The sequence below is a fragment of the Aulonocara sp. 'chitande type north' Nkhata Bay genome, linkage group LG4 (genome assembly GCF_057382095.1).
Source record: "Aulonocara sp. 'chitande type north' Nkhata Bay isolate Kocher_YH1m ecotype deep benthic linkage group LG4, A_spYH_male_GT1.1, whole genome shotgun sequence".
NCBI lineage: Eukaryota > Metazoa > Chordata > Actinopteri > Cichliformes > Cichlidae > Aulonocara > Aulonocara sp. 'chitande type north' Nkhata Bay.
The window spans coordinates 5,168,290-5,176,029 of NC_141347.1; positions in this window are offsets into that span (position 1 = coordinate 5,168,290).

The following is a 7,740-nucleotide window of genomic DNA, read 5'->3' on the forward strand; positions in this document are numbered from 1 at the left end:
ATCAACTTTGCTAAATTGCTAATGAAAAACATGATCAGGCAGCTGTGATTGAGCAGCGATGTAGATCCAACTATTTTCACGGTTGTTGTGGTCGTGATCATTTTGTGATGCCACATCGAAAAGGCTCGGATGAGCTTTCCAAAGTTCTACAAGTTGTGCCTCCATCGCTTGTGTCCAGATCACAGGCTGCACAGCCGAGCTGCGCCGTCTTTTTCACCAACGTTTACGTTTGCGCGTGAGCAGTGTGAGCGCCTGTGGTGAGACCCTCACGAGCGATTGATGATCGGGAGCTGGTCGTGAGGTGTTAATCACTTCTCGTTACCCCACGTATACTACACGACGCACGATGAAGGCCAAAATCGGTCCGATCACTCAAAAATCGGCTCAAAATGGGCCAAAAACCGCACAGTGTGAGCCCAGCATTAGAGCAGCAATGTTTGTTCCCCTCAGAGAAAGGGAAGAATGGGAAAAGGAAAACACCTGGCTGGAAAACGTTAATATGGGCATGTGCAGTGAATATCAGCGCTATGTGGCCAGAAGTGTGATAATATAATTTATTTTGTGTAATAAACAACTGCAAGGATAGATGATTACAACAAATTGATGACTAATACATAAAAGTAATACATAGATGAATAATGATGATGAGTTAAGATGCGTAATCATGGGAACAAGCGGGTTTACAAACAGGAGCAGCTGATTAGCATTAGAAAAGCTGAAATAATACCTCAACTGAAGCCAATTGTACTAAATGCACTAAATGTGCACTGTTACAAGAATGTTTTTCTTTCTATTGTTTTCTATTATTTTAAGTTAAGCAGGACAGTGCTTTTAAAGAAAGATTTACTTATATTCTCAAAAGTTAAGCATGACAGGCTTCTGTTTAAGAAAGAGACCTGTTTTACTGTGTTAATGTTGTCATTTTGAGCTAAAAATAAATGGCTAAATGATCATTTGTTTCACATGTGTTCATATCACAAAGAATAGAATATGCATCTACTTAAATCAACTTCAAGTCAAATGGTTAAAAAAATAATTTCACACACAAAAAAAAGAGCTAGAAAATTCACCACACTGGGAAGGGTGAAGACAACTGGGTCGCCCGGCCCTGGCCACGAGGTGTCCCTTATTTATTTTTCAGGGAGTTGGCAACCCTACTGCAGACCTGCTCTCAGTGTGTCGCTCCCTCTCTTTAAACAAAGGCACAATAATAACAAGCTGGCTTTAAATTATTAGAACCAACTGCTGAAGCAACCTAAGGGATATACAAAACAAAAAAGAAAAATCTAAAAGGCAATGCGACTCTTTAATCAGTAGAAGAGCTGCCACAGTAGCTATAAGTGTTTGTGTGAGTGTAAGGAAGAGGACTCCCTTACTGCATTTATTTATATTGTATTGTCTGTATAGCACTTTAGAGCACACCTTTCACTTTATTAAAAGCACCTTATCAAGCACTTTATGAGCATTGCACTTTAAGCATGGATTTGCACACAAGAAGTTTAAATATTTATTGACTATTTATTGGGAATTTTAAAATCAGTTGGTGGCCTTGTTTCAGATCCTGCACAGCTGCTCCTCATCAAGGAATGTGGTGGTTGTCTGTCAGGAGAGAAGAATGGTGATTGTGATTAAGGTTTACCAATAAGGAAAACTAATGCAAATGTGTGTGTGAAATCTAGGGATAAAAGTGGTGCAAATAAGTGTTTGTAAGTTAATGATTACTCACCTTTCTTGCCTGTGTCCTCTTCAAGGTGTTTGGGCAAATGTTTCCCCGGGGGTCCAGACACCATTTAAAGGTTCCGGGAGAGACCATGGGTAAAGAGAGTGTGGTGAATCTTTTTGTGCTTGGGTTTCTGGGTTTTTATAATATTGGGTTTTGTGTAACATTAAAGTGTGAAATATTTATTAATATGTAAATGTGAAGATGTATTTATGTATTTATTTATTCTTATTGATATATTGTATACTGTGGTGGAAGGTTGGGATTTAAGAATTTACCTGAGAGTGGAATAATGGTTAAGTCTGTGACAGCTGAACATATTTAAGGCTGCCAGTTGTCATTAGGGGATTTTTTGTGCTGTGAAGAAGCTCGACAAGTTAATTGTTTTAAGGAGAGCCATATAGCAAATAAATACTTTGTTCCACTACACTTGCCTTGGTCTGTCTCACTGTGTTTCCAGCTGCTAAGGGCTGCCCTGTTACAGTGAGTGTGTCAGAGACAGAGCAAGCGTGTCTATGTGACCAAATTATTTATTAAGCTTTAATTGGACTCACACTTTACTGCAGACGTCACCGTTTCAATTCATGTCATCACCGAGGAATAAGTTCAGGAATCCAGTGGAAACAAAATGAAGCATACACATGGACGGGAAGGTTACACATATAGGTCAGCACTAACTACCAAATGATCGAATGTTAGATTGCATGAATGAAGTAATTTGTCTTCTAGCAGTTTTCCTGTTTAAGGGCTTTTATATGTTGTGTCTAACTTGTCTTCAGAAGAATTCAGTCGTAGCTTAAAGATAATTCAAAGACAGCATATTTCTAATGTTTTTCTTAGCATTTCATTAAAAGGAGCAACTTTTTGTACTCCAAAGCAAATACAGCTTCTTGTTTTTACATCAAGTTCCAGGGGAGATTCAAGGATCAGAGGTAGGGATGGGTATCGTTTAGGTTTTATCCGATACCGGTGCCAAACCGGTACTTTTGAGACGGTGCCGGTGCTTAAACGGTGCTCAAACCGGTGCTTAAAGAATGGAGAACACAAAATTGGTCCAAAAACCTCTCATGTTCAGCTGGTTTTTTTTGTAAAAAGATAACAATGTTAGCCTTTTCTGCAGCTATAGGGCATATATGGTATCACTCTTGGCTGGAAGCAGTGCTTAAACAATGGAAAAAACACAAACTCTGTCCAAGAACCTCTCATGTTTAGCTGTTTTCCACTTTTTCTTTGGTCATTTTAGCCTTTTTGGCCAGGGTGACGGGAGTATCTGCCATCAAACAAGAAGACAGCCGCATGTAACTACGAAGGTGTTTGCTAGTTCACCTTACATGCATTAATGTAATAACGTGGTTAGCCTACTCAATGTAAATTATACACGAACAACATTAAGCTACTCACGCAGAGAAGAACGGCTGCTGCTGCCATCATCATCCGTCATCCTTTCTGCTACACTGGCAGGGCTAGGGACCAGGACTCTCCTCTTCAGGTTTTTGGGGGATGTTGCTAACTCCGGGTCCGATAACAGGCACCACACCCGCAGTAGATGTGCTCGGTGTGAGGTCTCGCAGCAAGCTATCAAATACGGCGCATTTTTCGGCTTTTAAAAAAAAACGCTATGCGTCGCCAGGTGTTTCATCGGATTTGAGGTGTTACCTCCTTTGCACAGTATCACAGTATCAGCTTAAAGCACTTGTTGCAGGCTGCTGCATATTTTGCTGTGAAGTACAGCCAGACCTTTGACCGCTTCGCCTTGGACATTTTTAATCTGTAGCTCTGCTCTAAAAGAACGTACGTACCTGGACCCGCCTACTATCCTCAGAAACGTAAAATGATTGGCTAGAATTCAAAGTGTATCACATCTCAGGAAAAAAAAGCACCGAAATAAAGCACCGAAATGTGCGCTGCTTTTCGGTCTGGTTACTACCGTTTATGTCAGAACCGGTGCCATCATGGCACCGGATACCGGTACCCATCCCTAATCAGAGGTTTGAGGTGCTGAGCACCCAGAGAGCTGCTCAGCCAGGCAAGATCAACTTTACTCGTCACGATGAGACTTCTTCCCCGTCTCTGTCAGTCCCTGCATCCTTAAATGTCTCCAGTTGTCCCGAGTTCCCTCTGACTGTCTCCTTGGTGCATTTAAACCTGTTCCTCCCTGTCCTCGTCGTCTGTTGTCCTCGTCTCCATTATCAGTCATCATAATTTTAGCATCTCTGTGCAGGTCTGCAAATTTCTTTATTAAATCATAAGATTCTTAAAATCATCAAGTCTCTCTGTGCCTGGGTCCTCGTCACAAAACATGACATCACTGTTTTGTACATTTTAACACAATTTAATCCTACATTTGTGAAAGAAAAGAAAAACACTGTAACAGTCTGTAACAAAACCATCAAATCAAATAAAGGTTATTTAAATGCTGCAAAAGAAGAATGGATTGGAATAAAAAAAATATCCTAACCTTAATTACTGCAGGAGAATAATGAATGATGCTCATAGTGAGTAAAAAGTAAACTGAGTGCATTTTTTGGACAGAGATTCACTTTTAATATGTATGTATAATACAATACAGATACATAAAAATACACTCCAAAAACAGAGTCCTTGAAATGTACAAATGTACAAAATATTGAGAGAAAAATTATAAAAACTGGAGGCAACTTTGCCTATGGTACAATGTATGAAAAAATCTTTACTGCAGATACTACTATGGCTCTGCAGATTTTTTATTTTATTTTAACCTACGTCGCCTCACCTTGAGGTTCGCAAATCTGTCTATCACTTTTTGGTGATCAACTCTCTCAAGCAAGTTAACAGTTTGTTTTGCCTGTCACTGTTCCCTATCTGTTTCCTTATCTGGTTCTCCCTGACCTTGTACTTTCTCCCTCTTGGGACTAGAGTTGGATGTCTCGAGACCGGTCTTGGTCTCGAGACCACTTTTACGTGGTCTTGGTCTCGTCTTAGTCTCAACGGACTTTTGTCTTGGTCTTGTCTTGGTCTCGACGTACTTTTGTCTTGGTCTTGTCTTGGTCTCGATGGACTTTGGTCTCGGTCTTGTCTTGGTCTCGCTGTCTCGGTCTTGCTGTCTCAGATCAACATAGTGGTCGGGAGATTTGGAGTCAACAGTATCCATGACACACAACGTAACGTTCGATAATGTATCATGCGCTAAAGCTTTAGCTCTTGTTACGAGTTCAAAATATTGGGGATGGAGACAAGATGAAAAACCAAAAGAACAACACTGGTCCGGTCGGGTTCAGTCAAACAATGATTTTAATGATCACACGCGTGGGAGATGGACACTGTATGCAGACAGCATCAGATCTCACCTCAAAAAACACATCTCAATAGTTTTATGAAATCAGGGTATTAGAACGCCCCTTCATGCGTAATGACAGGTGGAATACAATCAATGTTGACAATTTTGTTTAACACAGAAAAATAACATTGTCTCCTTCCCGAGGCCAGGCACAGCCTCCCACCCCGCTGAGACACAACATTGCAGCTACAAGGATTTCCAGTTTGATTAAAATGATCACAATATGCTGCTCTGGCACAAATGTGTAATATTAAATGAATATTGTTTAAATGACTACTGCTTAAATGATTATTGTTTAGGTGAACTACCTCTACTTAAACCAAAACAAGAAATATATAACTGAACACAAGATCACAAAAAATAACCTCATATCAGTGTTATGTAAGCGTGTGCGGCCTTCCATGCTCAAAACCTTTCCCCGCCATAGATCAGTTCAGACATAACGCTGACTGTAGCTCTTAACCCTTTATCGGCTTTGAACACAACTCTATAATGAGCAACAAATTGCAATGTGTGTGAGATGATCATGGTTACACCTGCAATGAAAAATCACTTTATTCTGGTACCTGTAAGCAAAAGATTAATCTAACGTTATAACAATCACTGTAATCCAAAGGGTAACGTAAGGTCAAAAACTTCAATAAATGTTTAATGCAAAGCTGATTATATGATTCTAATAAACTAATAATGTCATATTAAAATAATGAATCAAGAAAAGAAAAACATCCCCTTTATTATTCTACACTCTAAGAGCCGTGCTTAGAGAGCGCTTTGTAGTGAATCAGAATAGTCGACTCCCATTGAGTCACTTAATTTCCTTTCGCTGCTCAGCTCTCACACAGCGACACACAGTGGCTCAGCCACGCTCAAATCCCTCCACATTGTGGTATTTTATTATTTCGCCTTCCGCGCCCTTCAAACACAACTAAATGCAACCCATTAGATTGAGCAGTATGCCCGGTCAGTAAGTTACAGAAATGTCAGCGACTTCGTCTGTCATAAAGTTTGCGTTCATAGAACACAAAGAGTTTTCGGTAAATGCAAAAAAGAAGCATTCGTCAAAGTGCAGGTTTTGCAAAGTCCCCTTGACCGAGACAGCCGGGACTACCTCAACCTTCACCAGGCACCTGGAGCGCAAACACCCTCAAAGGTAAGCTAGCCAGCAGCCATCTAGCCATCTTCAAACTCTTCTAACTACCTTTCCAACCTCACATGACCAGGTCATGTTTATGTAATATTGTTATTTATAATGTGTTCTTCAAGCGTTATAAATTATGTAGGGACAGTTTTTTAGCAACCGTCCCTGCAGACTTAACTTGTGAAGATTGTAACTAACGTTACGTTACATGCTATGTACAGGTAGCTAGCGCTAGCAGTGGCTATCAGCTACTTAAACAGTTTTCACTAACTTTAGGTATTTTGGTGAATTCATTGAGCAGAAATATATCGAAACCATTTCAGTGAGCACTTTAAGGGCTGGTATGGTGTGGTTTGTTGTCGACTTTAATGGGCATATTTATGTGGTTGCTGACTCGTAAGTAAGGACAGGCGTTTCAAGAGTGTCCCTATAACACTGCTCGGCTAACAGCCCTCATTGATAGGTTTAAAATTACTGTACTTGTAAGATACAGTAGTTTTTGTGGTTGAATAGAAACAGATGTTTTACAGGTTCCTATTTCCCTGTTTTGTAGGTACTTGGAGTACAAAGCAGGATCTGCAACATCAGTGATAGCGGTCAATCCTACACAGCCTCAATTATCATTGTTTGCTCCAAGCATCCACTTATTTTCCCCAAATTCACCCAGGCAACAGGCCATCACCCAGTCCATCCTCCAGGACCTTATAGTTGGATGCTCTCTCCCCCTGTCTATCGTTGAGAATCCACATTTTAGACACTTCCTGAATGTCTTGGATAGCAAATACACTCCTGTGTCTAGGACCACCTTGACAGAGAAGCTGATACCTCACCTTGTCACTAAAGTGAAGGGTGACATAATCAAAGCCTTGGAAGTCCAGCCTGTCACGGTTTGCCGGGGCAAGCCGTGTGGAATATTTAGGACCAGGACGCGGCAGTTCTGGTGCAGGTGAGTATTTATTAACGAAGGGAAAAACAAACAACAAAGGCACTGGGAACATGAAACTGGAACCTAAACTGGGTAAAACTAACAAAACAAACCAGAAACGAAGATGCAGGGAGGTCCGGGGAAATACACATGGAGAGATGCAGGGAGACCGAGGGGAAACAACACAGACGAACCAGCAACTACTATGACAGAAGACACAACTTAAATACACTCAGAGAACACAGGGAGATTACACACAGGTGGGGAACACGGCTGGGAGTGATTAACGTGACGAGACTAGGGAGGCAAACTGAAAACACTCACATAAGACGCAGACCTTCACAATAAAACAGGAACTACGCATGAAAGGACACAAACTAAGAAACGCGGACTAGATACAGGAACACACGGGCAGAACAGAGTAAACACTAAACAGAGGAAGAACAGAAAACACAAAACGCTGGGTCAAAAGGACCCAGGATCATGACAGTACCCCCCCCCCCCCCCCCCCCCCCCCCGTCAAGGGCTGGCCCCAGACAGCCCAACACAGGAAAACCAAAACCGACCAAAAACAAAAAACTGTCATGGTCTGGGTGGGTTCCCTGCAGGTCTCCAACAGCGGCTCCTCCTCCTTTAGGCGG